Genomic DNA, 17,108 nt, shown 5'->3' with positions numbered 1-17,108 from the left:
TTCACAGCTGAAACCCGCCTCCTGGCACAGGCTGTGGGACAAGCAGGGCTGCTGCCTGTGGAGCCAGGGCAGCTGAGCTGCAGCCCAGGAGACAGCACAGCTGCTCAGGGGCAGCCCCAGGAAAAAGCTTAGCTCTTGTTTTCTGGTCCAGAGCTCTTGCTGTCAGTGCAGGAGTATGGATTTGACAAGAAGCCTCAGAAAGCTTCTTGAAACATCACTGACATTAGGAGGATGAGGGATGGAGGGATCACATCTCCTTTAGTCTCTCTAGCAATGGCCTGGATCTAGGCATGGACTTGGGCTATTACACCTATTGCCACGCATCCTGGTGGGTCCTTTTAGAACAGCATTAGTGGGAATTCAAGCCTAAGAGAACCATGCTGCATCAAACCACATGACTTCTGCTGCACCTCTGCCTGGGCACTGGCTGAACCAATGCCCTTGCCCAGGGTTCTACAATGGCATGTCCTGTATCAGAGTTGCTCCCTGGGCAGCCCTCTGCAACCTTGGCATTTGATGTGAATCCATTAGTATAAAAATGGGAAACCCAAACTGGGTACCACTGGCTTGGGAAGTGTCATCAAACAGTGTTCCCCCTGCCTACTGTCCTCCATTTTGCAACCACATGGAACACAAAAACAATTGTTGCTAAGGCGAGGTCCCTCTCTGTCCAGCACAGCCTGTCGCAGGAGTCCTGCAACCCAGGCTGTGTCCTCACTGACACCTGCTCAACCTCAGGAACCCTCCAGAGGTTTGCACAAGCACAACTGGCTGAACTTTCCAGTGAGACACGGGAACACAGACACTCATCCCACAGGAATTGCTGCAGCCCTGCTGACATGGAGGCTCGTAGGTGGTGTTTCCAGAGCAGATTCCCCTCCCTCCTCAATGTGGAGGCTCTCCCTTGGGGCAGGAGCAATGCCTTCAGTCCACCCTGTCATCTGTGGCAAAAAGGCATCAGCCAGACAAGGAGGGGCTCTTATCGAACAGATGGGAGGCAGGACATAGCTGAAGAAAAAACGGGGTGCGCACCTACGGCACATGACAGTAGTACGTGATCTGTTCCAGAGATACGGGGAAATGACGGTTATGAAAGAGACAGGAGGGGAAGGCAAAGAAAAAAAAAAAGCCTTTTGGCCCAAGTCCAGGGGGGAAGGTTCATTTCTGTCATCAGACTTAATGGTTCAGCCTGGGGAGAAATGCAAAAGGCACCAGGTCCTCCCTTCCCAGAGAGGGAGAGCAGGGTCAAACGCAGCACCCTTTCCTCTCCCTGTGCACGCCACCTGCCTCAGCCTGACCCGAGGCGGGAGCTGTCCTGAGCTGCCATTGGAGCTGGGTTTACAGAGAACAGCAGTGGCCTGCTGATCCCTGCATCATGTAGGGAATCAGAAGTACTTTTGCCCCAGGCCATACAGTAAGCTCAGTATGAACCAGTTTTCATGCATCAGATATATTACATGGATGCCACATATCCCATTTGGCAGCTCCCTCACAGATTGCAAGCTTCTGGACAAAGGGACTCCAAACTCTCTGGATCTGGCACAGCACTCACTGGGCTTGAATTTAGACATACATTCTTGGCCAGCAGCCCCGAGCTCTGGGAAGGAAGCATCCTTTTTTCCCCTCTCCTCCCTCCTTCCCACTCCTGCCCCCGGACGGAAGGCATATTGGATCACTCCTCTCTGTGAGTAAGGGAGTGCTCTTCTTCTGAAATAACACCCTCTGCATGGGCAGCTCTGCTGGTCCTGCTCTTCTCAATCCACCAGGAAAAGAAATCTCTGCTGGAATACTGTTCTGCTGAAATGAAAACACATCACAAAATCCAGCTGACTTGGTCAGGATTTTCCTTAAGAAGCAAATCAGAAAAACAAGAAGTTCCTGGTAGAGTGCATTGAAACATTTTACAGCATGTTTAAATGCAGCATAGCTGCTTTATTATTCCTATTTCAAAGCTACTTGAATTGTATTTTTGTCTCCTTGTATTGCATTATGTAAGCTGCAAAATGCAAACTAAAGCTTCCAATTATTAAAAAAAAAAAAGTTGAATGTAAGAAAGCTGAGGATTTTAAAATTTGTCAAATCAAATTCTGAACAGTAAAAATCCTCAATAAAACCAAACCTAAATATCAATCTTCACCCTTGTATAAATATTAAACATTATTTGAATACAGTTTTGATTCTGTGAAATCCCTGGGTGTAGATAAGCCTTCAGTACTAGGTAGGATGACAAAACTGCTGTACAGTGTAAGAAGCTGCTGTTAAATTTTTGTAAGTCCAATAGGGGTTTCTACAGCAAGTACAACATCTAAATTTTTGAAAACATACATATATTCTACGACCAATAAAAGTAGGCAGCTAGGAGAGAAGCTATCTATATACACCAGTATTTACAGGTCTAGGAATTGTATAATACTAAATGGCATTTCTCAGCATTCATCCTCCACACAGCTTTTCAAAACAGGCAAACAACTTCAGCATCCTGTTAACTGTATTCTCATGTGCATGTATGCAGCCCCATTGGACTCACAGGTGTAAATTAGGGCAGGATTTGGCCCATGATATCCACAGCCCAAAAGAATGACTGCAAACCCTTAAAGGAGCAGGGAGAAAAAAAGAGACAACAATGCTAAAATAATTAGTGAGATTAGAGACAAAGAAAAATAATTATGTTGACAAAAGCAATGCTCTATGTTAGCTTGACCCTAAATAAAACCTTAGATACTGGCTAGTAAGTTCTCTGTTGAAATCACTGAACTGAACACTAAAACAAAAGCCACTTTGGAGGGGGCAGCAGCTTCAAACCTACAGAAAGCAGCTTTACATACCAACCGCAGGCAGCAAGTAAAGATCACTGTGTTTAAGCAGAAATTGCAGGAAGTGTGTGGGTGGCAATAGCCATCCTCCACACTAGAGTTTAGAGGAGGACACTGTGACCATTCCTGTGGCTGGTCCAGGAAAATATCCATGCCGTGGTGAGATACACTGCCAAGATGCATCCCTGCTTTCCAAAGGCTCAGCAGCTGGACTTGGGATGAGCCTCTCAGATTTGCCAGGGCCTGAAACAAAATTAGACGAGCCAGAAATGAAAGGTGAGATCTTGGACTAAGTACAATAGATCTTGGATCCTGTACAAAAGTCACAGAGATCAGATGTCACCCAGTGACTAGGGGAAGTTGGGATAATATCAAAGAGAAGGTAGGACAGCTATGTCAAGAGGAAGAAAACTTCTTCAATTATAGTCCAGATTTACAAGTCAGAAGATATAGTTTATGCTCTTGACAAAGCTGAAAGCTTCCTGTGACATCTTAAGCAAACCAGTTTGCTCCTCGATCCAACAGGATAATAACTTACACTGTCCAGAGCTTTCCAGTAACTGAAGTGCTTGCCGCTCCCAAGGAGAAAAGTGCTCTTACCTTAAACACAGCAACAAAACCCCCCCCATCATCCATCTGCTGAGCACAGTGGCAATGCTCTCGGTGGGGTACCACACACAGCCAGCTCCCATGGATGTAAAACATATTTTAGTGCTTGCTCCTTAGTCCCAGGGTACCGCTTCCTATCCCTTATAACCATCTCTACACCACCACATTCTTCATGAATGGAAACTATTCCTATCACTACACTAGAAATAGCCAAGTAAACAGGAAAAAACCCAGAAGATTTGCCAGCAGGTGCTATGGGAGGAGAGAAGACGATGGTGATCAGCAGCTTTGGCAGCGGTGTAAATGGTACCAAGCACGTCAATTTAGCCATCTCTCTGTCAAGAAAGTCAGAACCACAGGGATTCATATTTAGAGAAGGCTTTCCAGCACACTGTTGGCTCTTATCTCAACCCAGCATTGTTCATGCTATTCATCACAGGCCACGACAGAAATTATATCAGCATCAGCAGCAACCAGAGTAGCAGAATATTCTGCAAAGAAAAAACCCAGCCAAGAAAACCACCAGTGTTTACCGTGAATAATGTCAGTTGTTCTACAGTTTCCAGCTTCCAGTTAGGGTTATTTGGCTCTGAGCACTTTGGGAATATCAGCTGGAAGGAGGGCAGCATCCAGAGGTATTTGACAGGAGTAAAAACCTATGTAAGCTCTACGTTTCTTGTCTAAAAGTCACCACCCCAGAATAGCTTGTGATGTAGTTATTTTTATTCAGAGAAGAGCCTGTGCCTTGAGTTTGGATCAGAGTCCAAATTCCGCTAGAGTTTCAGGCTGTTGTTAAGGTAGGATGCTCCAATCTGGCCCAGTTCAGAAACAGGATGATCAGTAAATTAGGGATCTCATTTAGAGTCAGGCTCAGACATCAGAGGTGGTCCATTTTGACAGGCTTGTGTCATACATTAAATGAGCAGTTGTACATGAAAAGTAGGGTTTTTTGTCAAGAAAGGAGGAATTTAGAAACTGTGTCCCTGTCTCCACACTTCAGAAAGGCTGCAGGTTGTTTCATGGATGCTGGGAAGGCTTCTGAGTCACACCAGTCCTGAGAGGTTACCATTTGATAAAGAAGAGCACATTTCACTGCTGAAAATCATAGTGGTGAGTACTGACAGGTCTCTCTGGGTTAAAGCTCTATCAGCACACACACACATTTACCATTAGGACACACACAGTATTATAGCTTGCTCTTTTTTGTCTGTGCATGCAACAAGGATTCTTTGACAGTTTTCTATATTTTGGGATGTGGAAAGCCTGTAGGAACTACAGGATCTCTTAAAAATGACCTACTCATTTTCTTCCTCCTTCCTCCCATTTATCAATGATCCCTTGAGTACAGGAGCTTTCTTCATTGCCCCAACTGGATATTCTTGAAGATTTTACTATAACTCACTGGTTCAGCTTTAACCACAGCAGTAGTAACATAATAATTAATATAAATTTCTTGTAAATGCTTTGTTAGTAAATTTAGAAAATAATGATCTCTTAGTTACCCAGGCTTTTATCCCACTGTGTACCCATCCCAGAGCCTTTGCTTACACAGGAGGCTGACACAGTTCCCTATACACCATTTTAGTTGCTCACGTAACAAATAAATACTTCATACATATTTTACACACATGCTTGGCACAAAATGTAGAAGTGCACATGCACATGAAACAGGAGTAATATAGTCTGTTCCAGTAGATGCACCCAGTCCCACACACGTCTTCAGACCTGTAGGAGGCAATGCAGGAACTGTTTGTGTTCTGTGGGAAAGAATTGAGCTGCCTTCTCTCCTCTCCCTCTTTTCTAAAACTCAGCGTAAAGCAATGTTAGTAAAAGTGCTCTCTCTTAAATATAAGGAATGTCAGCTGGCTTGAAAAGCACTACCCTTGCCTGCACTTAGAACTATCTGAAAGGCTTCACCTGGCAGATAGGAAGACCTTGGACAACCTTTCCTAAGAGCAGAGCAAGGGATAAAGATGCCATCAGCAGAGGATTGGTAGCAAGCATCTGGAGTGGCTGTAAAATTTCCAACCAGCTCAGCTGTTTGAAAATAAATGCCATCCCCAACCTTATGGAACTGAGCTGGTACATCTTCAGACATCCCTTACATAAATCTCTTGTACACTCAAGAGATTTATGATAAACACTTGCTCTTTCCTTAACCTCCAAAACCTTTTCCACCTGCTGAATAACTCAAGAGTCTTTCCTCTCACCCAGCCTGTTCAATATCTATATAAAGCCTCTGGAGAAGATTCAGTGGCACCATAGACTGACTTGTCAGCAGTACACATATGACACCCATCTCCACATTATCTTCACCTCCCATGCAAATAACACCATTACTCAACTCTTCAAGGGCTTGACTAAGATCAGCAAATGAATGAAGTTGGCAGAAGCTGAATTGCTGCAAGAGCCTGGGCTGACGATGACATAGGAAAGTATTTTACACTTTGATAATGTCCATTGCTGGCATTAAGATTTAGTGTTAATCTGAATTCCATCATCCTGAAAACCCCATAACTGTTGCTGCAAAAGCCTCAATCCTTCAGCACAATTTCCAATCAGATAACTGAAAAGATTGGACTTGGCCCTCATGCTTGATTTCTACAATGTAATGGACTTAGAACAACCCATGCAAGAATGTTCCTGGCCATTTACTCAGCAACATAAGACCACCAAACAAGCTTAAGCTGTGCTCTTTGCTCTGCTAACTACCCAGTCCCAGCTTAAATTCAAGGCTTTGCTCTTATTTTCAAAGCCTCCATGACTTTAGCAAAAATTGATTTAAGGGCATCCACACCTCTGTAACATGGCACCATTGAAACCTAACAGTTATACTGCTCTGTAACAAAATAAATGCCCACTTTGGAGGGTGTTTGCATCAGGGACAGAGATCCCCTGCTGCCTAGGACACAACCTGCAAGAGACACCCATAAATCTCAGAAGTGCAAGAACAAGAGAGAAAATCCAGGTTGTTTTTTTTTTTTTTCCTTTCTCTGTTCCAACTGTACCAAATCCATCAGCATGAACAAGGAGTCCATGACTGAGAGACTGGAGGAAGTCTGACTTCCAGGGTCCTCCACTGGGAGTTCCCTGGTGTCTGGTGAAAAAGTGAGCTGGGTTGGTAGCATGTTGATGCTTCAGCACAAACAGGCTCTTTCATGTACACATCTGCCCCCTCTTTCAAACTCACAGGAGCTTCACTTTCAGATCTGTATTCTGTTGTCAACAGGCTCAAACTTTTGTGGAGATGAGAAGGGAAGGCACATGGAATCACATATACAGACAGACACACATAATTTCAGATGCTTTGTTTTACCAGGAAAGAGTTATTGGCAAAAGCACCTTATGTAAAAAATAGGAGAGGAAATGAGAAAGAGGGATGTCAAAGATGTCTTGTGTTCATTCTCATGAGCTCATAAAAGATTGCAGGCAGATAGATAAAGGTATACAGGAACATCTGAGGAGTCATTGCTTTCCAGCACACCAGTAACAGCCAGCAACTCAGAACCTGGAGAGAATCCTACAAACATTTCCAAATGACAAATGAGTCACTAATGATAATTAGATACGACAGAAATTTATTTCCTCCTAGAACAAATCCAAAGATTGCTTTTCAATTATATGAGATGCAAAACAAGGCAAAAAGTTGAGATGCCACCAAAATACACCTGAATCCATGTCCATTACTCATTGCTGCACAGGGAGAGGACGTTGTTTTAAGGTTGTACTCCATGTTACTTTTTCATTTCCTGACCACTGCTCACTTGCAATGCATCTAACTGTGCTTGAATTCCCTGACAAGGAAAGTAAAGCAGAGGTGCCCCAATAGGGGAACCAACCCCACATGTATCTATACACTATTCAGAATAAATGCCCTGACAATGCAGAATTTTATGATGCATCTAGCATTCCATGAATCCTCCAGCTGGTCTTGCCTGGGAGGAAAAATATGCATGTATGAGCAGGGATACCATTCAGAGACACTAAAACAGGTTTATAATAAGTCATCCTGTTTTCTTCAGCACAAAAATAAACCCATATCAGGTTTTTTTTTTCTGACAACAACTGGCAGTAACTTTGTGCATTTCAAATGAAGGTAGACAACTTTTCAAATGGTTAAAAGGTGTGTGAAGTTTGAAAAGCTGGGAAGTCTTGCCAAACTTGATAAAACTTTGCTGAAAGGTTAAACAAAAGTTTCCACTGCAACAAGTATTCAGCTTGAAATCTGCCTAAATTTGTTCAGACCTTTGGGCTCATGTGACTAGAAGTAAGTGGCCAAGCAAACCATCAGAACTGAAACTTGGAATCACCAAAGAGGCCCACGCCAAGCCTCTGCTTTGGTGGGGTTATGTCTTGTCAGGCTCCTCCAGTGCTTGATTCCAGCAGCAACATTTGGGCTGGCACATCATGCCAGAGAGACATCATTTTTGTGTTACAACTGAGAAAACAAGCAAAAAAATAAAAACAAAAATTATGCCGGTTTAATCATTTGGTAAGGCATCATCATGGAAGTGTCCAAATTTTAGTGCAAACCACCCTCCTCCCCATTCTCTCCCAAAACTCTTATCTTCTGTTCTTAAACGGACAATTCAGAAAACAGCCAGAGTGCTGCTTCTTTTTTCCTTGTATCCTCTGCCACGCTTGCACATGTGCTTATCCAGTAACAGGCATCACTAGTGAAATGGAATTACGTTCCACTGGTTAAGCGCATGAGCACAGCCCTGGGTGGGGCTGCTGGAGGATCAGCTCTTAATAAGGTGTCCAATTTATAATCTAGCAGGGCGAAGAGCAACTGGCTCTCAGAATGAATAGCTCTTCTGTCTCACCATCTCCTGAGGCTGGCTGCTGGGCCGGCCCGCCTCATCCTTTTTTTTTTTTTTTTTTTTCCCCTCTCTGTGTTTCTCTGATGCTGTTATTCTTTTCACTAAGTTTTTGCTGGAAATACAAAGAGGAAGGAAGACAACAAGTATCCACCCGTATCTGGTCACACACTGCAAACTGCAGCAGGATGAGCAAACGCTCTGCTAGCGCAACAGGCGATACACCCTCGCTATTTACTTTTTCCATGGAAGTTTCGTTTCAGCCTAGCACCCTGCTCTCGGGGACCGCCTTTGCGCCCAGCGATGTCTTTAAAAGGGATGCTCCGCGCAGGACGGGCCAGCGGGCACGCCCAGGGCGTGCGGCCGGGGGCCGGCGGGATGCGGTGCGCGGGTGATGCTGTCCCCGCCGCTGTCCCGGCCGCTGTCCCCGCCGCTGTCCCCGCCGCTGTCCCCGCCGCTGTCCCCGCCGCTGTCCCCGCCCGGTGCCGCGGGGGCGGCGCGGCGCAGCGCCCTCTGGCGGCGCGCGGGGGCGGCGCGGGCAGCACCTGCCGGGAGCGGCTCCGGCGGCGGATCCCGGCCCGCGCGCCGCTCCCGGGGACAGCCCCGCACTCAGCCGCGGCCGGGACACCGCCGCCGCTGCAGAAACACCCCGCGGGAAGGCTCGGCGCACCGCTTCTGCAAAGGCTAGCGGTGGCACACCCGAGCATCTCTCTCTCTCCCTTTTCTCCAGATCTCTGGCCTAAGATTCCCCCTGTCCCGGGAGGCTTGCCGCAGAGGCTCCCATACCTCCAGGAGGCACGTTTAATAGATTTCCTTTCCATGGCGATGAACTTTTCCAGCCTCGGACAAAGCACACATGTGCAGCGTGCCGCAGTCAGGAAGGGCTGCCCCTCAGGAGTGACTGCTCCTTGCTACCCACCGGCCTCTTCCCTTTCTGTCTCTGCGCTTGCACTGTGTGCTGTAGAATGGCTCTTTCCTGTTTGCAGCACTTAAACAAAGCACAACAACAACATCCCTTAAATACTTTCTGAAAGTACCACCTGAAAACTTTCCATCATTCCGTGCTTCCCCCCTTGCCAAAGCAAAGTGAAAGGTGATACCACCAGCCACTCGATCAATCTCTGTCAGGGTCGGGGGCATCTGGCTCCCGTAAGATTTTTTATAGTAGGAGTCTGTTTCTAGGACCACTGGCTCTTCTGCAGCAGGATGCTGTTTTCCAGATCTGATTTAAGATGAACTCCAAAAGACCAGAGAGAAAGAAGAAGCGGGGAGTGTGTGCACCCAACTTCCTGGAAAAGACACCCGAGCTGTTCTTGTAGCCTCCTGCAACCACACTCCATCCTCCCCAGCCCCTACAGCTGGTCCCAGCAAATGCCGGCTCTGAAGGCACGGGAAGTGGCCCGCAGCTGGCCTGGGGAGCCTGCCTGGTTTCAGCAGTGTTTTCAATTACTAGCCTGCTCAGCAGCCACATCATGTTCTGTGAGAAATGCTAAGTGTCACTAGCAGTCTCCTGGTCCAAAATGTTTGGGAGAGCCACTGTTCTGTCCCCAGCCTCACAGGGACTCTGCATCTGGGAGGAATGCCTGGGATGGAGAACACAAAAGGACAAGCTGGACTGGAGCACCCATTATGCCATTGAAAAAAATGAAAATAAGATGTCAACAACTTCTATGGGCCTAATTGTTTCTTCTCAAACAGATTGTTAGCTTATGTGAATCAGGGTAGCTCTACTGAGTAAACCAAAGAATGGAACGGGGGAGGGGGATAGCCTTGGGATCAGAGAGGCACAATATGGGTCTTTATCCCCATTGCTTGCTGGCTACTGAGTAACATTAACTTCTTGCCACCCCACCCACGCACCCCCCAAGAGATAGTGGCAGGAGAGATGAAGAGACAGAGGGTAGTAAGGCTGCCTAAGTTTCTGCAAACACTGTCACACAAGGACACCTGAAGGACTGGGGCTTGCCTCCCTCTCTCTCTCTGCACCTGCCCTTGCTGCTCAGCTCTACCATCAAACTGAAGCGCACAAAACTAAACTGACTAAAAACCAGAAACTGTCATTTTCTGAGCCAGATTTCTCCCCTGAACTGGTCTGCCCTACAGCCACATGCACTTTGGACCAGGTGTAAAGATAATACAACTACTTTTTTCAGTATTTGAAGAGCACATCACACTGCAGCCTGGTGAAACACTGGGAAATCCCACAGTGAGCCACAGACTAGGAAGCTGTACTTTAATTTCAGCAAAACAGAGATCAGGCAGTGAGTGAGTGATGCAAAAGCACCTAGTCAGATTTCTCCACTGGACCTTCAAGAGAAAATAGGTAAAACATCAAGCACAAAGGGCAGCCTGACTTCTCCAAACACAAAATCAGGACAAGCCAAATCCTGTCCAATTGCACAACATTAAAGAGTGATTCTGTGCTCTCTTACCTTATGCTAAGGGAACAGCAATGTTCTGACCTGCAGTGATTTATGTGTAGCAAATTCGTGCCATAAACAAGTGAGAGAAACCAAAATCTCATGCCCTAATCCCTGAAAGCAAAACAAAATTCTTTATGGTCAGCAAGCCTGCTGATGAAGGAGGTAATGCTTATCCTTACTTGAATCCAATAAAAACATCCAAACAAGAGAAACAATGCTCTAAGAGCTTTTCTCTGTTACATTTGCAAATAATGTTTAAAAAATAATTAATCATTCCACATGCTTTATAAAAATTAATTTATCTTGATGTCTCCCCAGCTGGACGGGTGTTACTTACTACTTCCAGTGAATGCAGGAGCAAGCTGAGTAAGACAGACCTGGCCCTGTTTTTTGAAGTAACATCTAATTTTCAGTGCACTTCTATGTACAGGCAGCTTCTGTTCATTTTGGCTAGAGCTGTAAGTGATTAATACACATGTAAGACAGATTCTGGATATCTCAAGCTGCAAGGCTAAAATTAAAGCCCATGCTTGAAATTGTGATCCTAAATGACTTGCCCTTGGCTGGGCAAGGCAGGGAATCTGTTGCAGGATCAGGAAAATAAGCCAACTCTTTAGATTCCTTGGGGCTTGTCTCCACAAGAAACCTAGGGAAGCAACACAAAATTGCAGCATGCCAGGAACATTCTCCCCAGGTGGACCCTTCGGTGTTCACTGCTTTCAAAGAGCAAATTTAACCCATCCAAAAATTCATCCCTTCCCCCACAAACATAGAGAGACCCACTTCTCAGTGCTTAGCACCATCACTTGTTGCCACTTTCTAAACTGAGAGGTGCTCGTGGCAAGAGAAGGATGTGGTGACTCCAGAGGTAGCAATAAGAAAGCTAAGGGTAGGTTTCACTTTGGTTTCGGCAGAAAGCTTCCCCACGAAGGTGTTTTGGTTGGCAATCAGCACTGAAGCAGCTTACCTGTGTTTCAAAGATGGGTGAGCCACCTCCCACTCAGCACACTCAAGGTCGTGTGTACCCATTTTAAGCAGACATATGGAGGATCTGAATAGCTGCCCACACTAGCTGGAGGACAATGCCAGCTCAAAGGAGGAGCTGTATGGTTTCATGCTAGTACCAAGCGACATTTGTCTCTGCAATAAACCCTCTAAAGATAATTTAACAATATCTGCACAGGGGACTGGGCTACAGATGCACATCCTCCCAAGATGAGGTGCTGCTGGAGAAGTCTATCAACCCAGCCTGTGACTACCATCCCTGCACGCCTGCTCTGCTCAACTGTGCTTGCATGTTTTTCACAATTTTTTTTTCAGGCTGAATGAGGTAGGTTAGAGGGGGCCTAGTATTTCAACATTACAAGCTGCCACCAAATGACAGGAAGTGGTCAACTCACAGCTTACTCCCTGGATCTGAAGCAGCAGGAACCTCTGGCACTAGGGGAGAGCTGGGGACAGAAACTTCTGCCACAGCCTACGTGAATGTCTGTGGCCTAAGTGCAGGGTAACAGCGTCCAGAAGTTCATCCTCTGGCTTGTCACATGCCAGCTTTCACATGGAAATGAGCCTGGTGCTAATGCATTAAGTCCTGGCTAACATCTAAAATGGTGTGGGCATAGCACTGCCATTATTTAAATTTGAACTTGGTATGATATAGCTTGACTGGCAACGATCAGTGCAGACTAGGTCTGCCAAAACTGGTGGGTGCAAAGGAAGTGCCACAGTTCCCTGTGGTGAGGATGGCAGCCAGCCACAGAGTGACCACCCAGTGGGTGCATGCACCACACAGGCAAGCCTGAGGTCACTTCATGGTCTTGGTGGACTTGAGAAGAAGAGGAACACTTCAGGTTACAGACACACAACTGTTTGGACTGTAGCAGAGCCCTTTGGTGTAGCTCCCCCTCACTCCTCACAAACCCACACAGAGACTTACACCTGCTGTCCCATGACATCAAGTCAACTGTTTGTGTAGCTGAGCTCCAAAGACTTTTTTTAAGGACCTTTGGGTTAAAAAAAAACCCCACCATGCATTCTCCCTGAAATGCATGTCTTTTCTTTGAAATGGATCATTTCACAGGACTGGCTTAAAGGACAGCTAGACAAACAGCTGTATCAGCACAGCCGCTGGAGCAGTAACCTGGGGCAGCGGAGAAGGAGCCGGCCGGAGCAGCCACCTCCCTCAGCTCTGAGCTAAAGCTGGACACCTGTCTGTGACCCAGCTCCACCTATACTTTCCAAAGTGTCTGTTTTGGTTTGGATTGCTTTTCTGGTGGGTATTTTTTCCCTTACATTTCCCAGATAACTTAGACTTATGTAATTGTTCTTTCAATTTTCCTGTAATCTGTTTCAAGTCTGTTGCCCCATTGTCAGTCAAATCTGAAAAAGTTTCAAACATAGCATGACCCTCTAAATCTGTCAGTGTCTGGGTAGAGGCCCAGACTTGTGTGACCTCTGCAAGGGGAAAAGCAGGAAAAACTCAGCTGCTACCCAGTGCTGCCCTTAGCTGACACATGGCTCTGGCCTGTGGCTTCAGAGGGACAGGGAGGGAGCTGAAGTGGTGAATTTGATGCTCATCCTACAAGGCTAGGCTTTGTCACTGTAACTGCTCATGCACAGCCTGCCTTTATCCAGACTTTGCACCTTATGGCATGTAGACTTCAGTGTATACTTGTGTTTCAAAATAAAGCATCCTGTCAGAAGTTCCTTCTCTGAGTCATTAAAATGTAGTTAGTACTTTTAAATTCACTCAGTTACTTCTGCATTCAACAAAAGTACTACAGATATCCTTAGTGAAAAAGGGTGATATTTACTTCTGTGCAGGGGCTTATGTGTACCATTTGTAAATTTGATGACTGATGCTGTATTTATACTGCTAAAATGGATTTTCTGGAGGGAGCTCAACACAGAGATGAATTTCATCTAACATGAGAGGAAAAAGGTAACTTGTCAGCCAGATAGGTTATTCTCTGATCTATAAATCAGAGAGAATAAAAATGCATACTGTATTCCCGCCTGCTCCCACACACTCCTGCTTGTCATCGCAAGAGCTCTTTAGTGCCCTGAAATACAGCTTGACAATAAAAATTAATTGAAAGTGTACTACAATCATTAACTTTTGGAGCTTCACAGTTTGCCCATCCTTAAATAATGCTGGCTATAAAATCCTGTTTGCACTACAATTCCTTGGCTCTGTGCCATGTAGCATGTAGAGAAATCAGCAATATGTGCAGCAGGGACTTTGCTGGCTATAATATGAATGCACATAATAGACTTTCTTCTTTAGCTCAGCAGCAGAACACTGACTCAGATCTAGAGACCAGTTATAGTCCCAGTGGTGTTTACTCCGTGTAATTAGCAGTATCAAGTGTGTTGTCTTTTGGGTAGCCTGATTGTTTCCATATGCATGAGCACCTTCTGTGAACGAAGACAGGGCAAGAGGCAGACAGCACTCCACAGCATTACGGGAAGCACATATGTTTTAAATACCTTATCTCTACAATTAAGAAGAGTTTAGCAATTGGTCATATAAATCTTGGGAAATGGGGCCAGCAGAGAGAGGAAAAGACCTTCTTTCCAAGCAAGAACTTTGCCTGGGTAACTACTTGAACCCAGGTGCTGGAGATGGCGCAGACATCTCCCTGCTTGCTGATGGGAGAGCAGCATGAATCAGTAGCTCACGCATTGCTCCGGGAGGGAGAAGGCTGTTGATGCTGTGTTGGGGCCCGGAGGAAGACAGGGCTGGCATTCGAGGTGGGGCGTGCCTGGGAATGCTGCACAACATTCATCTTAGGGGCAGGTACTTGCTGAAATTCCAATTACTGAGAGACATGGCTGAGGCAGAGTGAGGCCTTCTTTGCCTTGCAAGGCAATGCATTCTTTTTTACCTCAAGCTAGTGTTTCTGACCTGTCCCAAGGTAAAAAAGCAACTTCAGCCTCACTGCAAGGCAAACCAGGCAAGGTCAAGTGGGGCTGCTGCTGGACTTGCCTACATCAGCAGCAGTTACAACAGGGTTTAAAAAAGAAAAAAAAAATTAAAAATCCTTGAGCACAGGAAAGACTGGCTCGAAGGTCTGTTTTGAAAAAAAAAAAAGAGTATTAAAAAAGGGGTTGTTTGGGCTTATTTATCCCTTGTTCTCCCTCTCCCTTCCACACCCCAACACTGCCACATGTGTCAGGCTCTCTCACTCCAACCCTCAGGCCTTTGCCCTGTGGCTGGCAGCATGGCTGGAAGCTGCAGGGAAGTGGGGAGGGACAAGGAGAGCCGTTTCCATTGCAGCCTGGCTCCCCCTGCTCCGTGCTGTCCTCAGGATCCTCCCCAGCCTCTCCTTACAGCAGGGCCCCTCTGCACCGCACCCTTAATGACGGTGTGCCTCGAGGCATGCCTTGCTGATTGGGAAAGGCTCTCCCAAGACATTCCCTCGCACACCTCTTTTTATGGCTGCAGTAGATGACTGAATAAAAGCCACTTTAAGTAACTGTCTTGGGCTGTGTGCTCCATGTGCATCCCAGGACAGTCTCCCCTCCACGCTCTTCCATGTGTGTGTCTGCTTTACCACTTTGCTAACAGGATTTCAGTATCCATTCGGTAGCACACCACTCCATCTGTAACCTGGACTCACCACAGGAGAGTGCGTGTCCAGGATATCACAACTACTTGGTTGTCATTTTTGCTGCTGCAGATGTGGTAAAGATTTAACCTCAAAACTCACCTTGCAGTGCAGAAAACACATCCTTGGAGAGCACCTTTAAATTTGAGCAAGTGCAGCTAGGCTTACTGGCTGTACCAACTTGCATTACCTAATTTCACCTGCCCTTCTCTGCTTCTTCTAGGAACTACCAAAAAAGCTCCCCAAGCAAGCTTTTTAATTACAAAATCTTCACTAGAAAATACTACAAAGCAATATTATATGCAACAAATCCAGAGAAAACATTCTTCTCTACATGTCTTCTTGAAAATATCTTGTACTTTTTGATTTGGATAGAATTCTGGAAGCCTAGTAAGGAAAAAAATCATTTCTTGAAAAAGGAATATGCTGCTCATGGTCGATCATTCATTAACCAGCCTAGCAGTTTGTTCCAATCATGTCTTCTGACATCAGGAATGAGGATGCTACTATTTTAATAATAACCTGTCAAACTGTTTTGCAAATACTCACTGCATTTTAATTTCTTGAAAAGCTCTGAAAAGGTGAAAAATGCATTTGCAGCACAGCTACTGCTGCCTATTCAGAAGAGTATATTATTTCAAACTCAAGATTTGTTTATCTCAGTGAAAAATACAGCACTAAAAATTAGTTTAGTAGTTTTTATATCTATCACTGTTGACATTCTGCATTTATTATTTTCTCAGTGGTTCCTGCCTGGCTTTTTTTCTATTTTTTCTTTTCACATTTCCAGTTAAACATCTGCCACCGACAAAAGCACTTCACAGCATGCAGTCACTGTCATTCGTGGTCACAACAGATGCAGGGAAGCCCAGTGTAATCACTCAAACTGAAAAACATTTTTAGGCAGTGAAATAATCTGTGTGCAATCTTGTGTCCTTACATACCTCCCTGCAGGTGTGTAACTCTTCCCTAGTGCAGAGGAAAGTTTAATGATGCTTGAGGTACTGCTACCAGCTTAGTACTCACAGCACACCACACAGTGCATGCTATTTTAAAGCTTTTGTAAATAATAAATATGTTTTGTGGCCCTTTTGTGTGTAAAATGTTAGGTTAATTGAGAATTTAGTTCAAATTTAGTAAGTAAAAACACAAATGCACTTCATAGTGAGTACCTCTGCTACATGCACATTTACATAGAGAGAAAGAGAGGATATCTGGAAAACCACTGTTTCCACTGTGATGGAAATAATATACTGTTTATGTGTCATGTTATTTTGAGTCATTATTAATCTATTACTCAGCCAGGTTTGTAAATGTGGTACAGCACTAAACCTTTAGGGTGACATTGAAGATTCTGGCCCTGGCCTCCACAGATGTAGGCATATGTGTAACATGTGCTGAAGTGCTTACAGGAATGGAGCAGAAATATGTATCAAGCCCAAACTTGAAAACAGGTGGGTTTAAGTTATACAAGGACAAAGAACAGTGAACTAATTTTTCAGCAGCCACTTCTAGCATTCAGAAATTAAATGGCTCTTTTTTTTCCAATCTCCACCACCCAAAAAAAAGAGCCCCAAAAAAGGGTTGAAAGAGAAACACATGAAATCTAAGTCATAATTTTAAAACTGAGGCTCCTTTTCACCATGGAGGAGGTGGGAAATCACTTTTTTTTTTTCTTTTTATTCACCAAGGGCTGCCTGTCCAGCATGAGCCCAGGTCCCCAGGCTGCGGGACAGGAGCACTTCCTTGGTACAAACCAGGGCACTCCTGCAGGCTGGGCTCCACATCAAGGAGCTGGTCATAGCTGGTATTTTGCAATAACAGAACTGAAAA

General features: G+C 45.3%; 2 long non-coding RNA genes across 3 annotated transcripts in view; both read right to left on the bottom strand.

Annotated features, from left to right (window-relative positions):
- Positions 1-17,108, bottom strand: part of LOC135303498 (uncharacterized) — a 28,864-nt gene that overhangs the window by 10,770 nt on the left and 986 nt on the right. Inside the window, exon 1 of one of the 2 annotated variants that reach the window (XR_010364976.1) lies at positions 561-614. The exons of the other annotated variant lie outside the window; for it this stretch is intronic. This is a non-coding gene — a long non-coding RNA (uncharacterized LOC135303498). Of the gene's footprint in view, positions 1-560; positions 615-17,108 lie in introns of those variants that run through there. 2 annotated transcript variants of the gene reach the window in all.
- LOC135303509 (uncharacterized) lies at positions 6,978-10,110 on the bottom strand. The gene is made up of 2 exons (XR_010364984.1): positions 9,029-10,110; positions 6,978-7,860 (listed from the first exon to the last, which is right to left on the bottom strand). It is a non-coding gene; the product is annotated as an uncharacterized LOC135303509 (long non-coding RNA).

This window comes from Passer domesticus, chromosome 1 (genome assembly GCF_036417665.1).
Source record: "Passer domesticus isolate bPasDom1 chromosome 1, bPasDom1.hap1, whole genome shotgun sequence".
In the NCBI taxonomy this organism is placed as follows: Eukaryota; Metazoa; Chordata; class Aves; order Passeriformes; family Passeridae; genus Passer; species Passer domesticus.
This window is presented reverse-complemented; position numbering and strand designations above follow the sequence as displayed.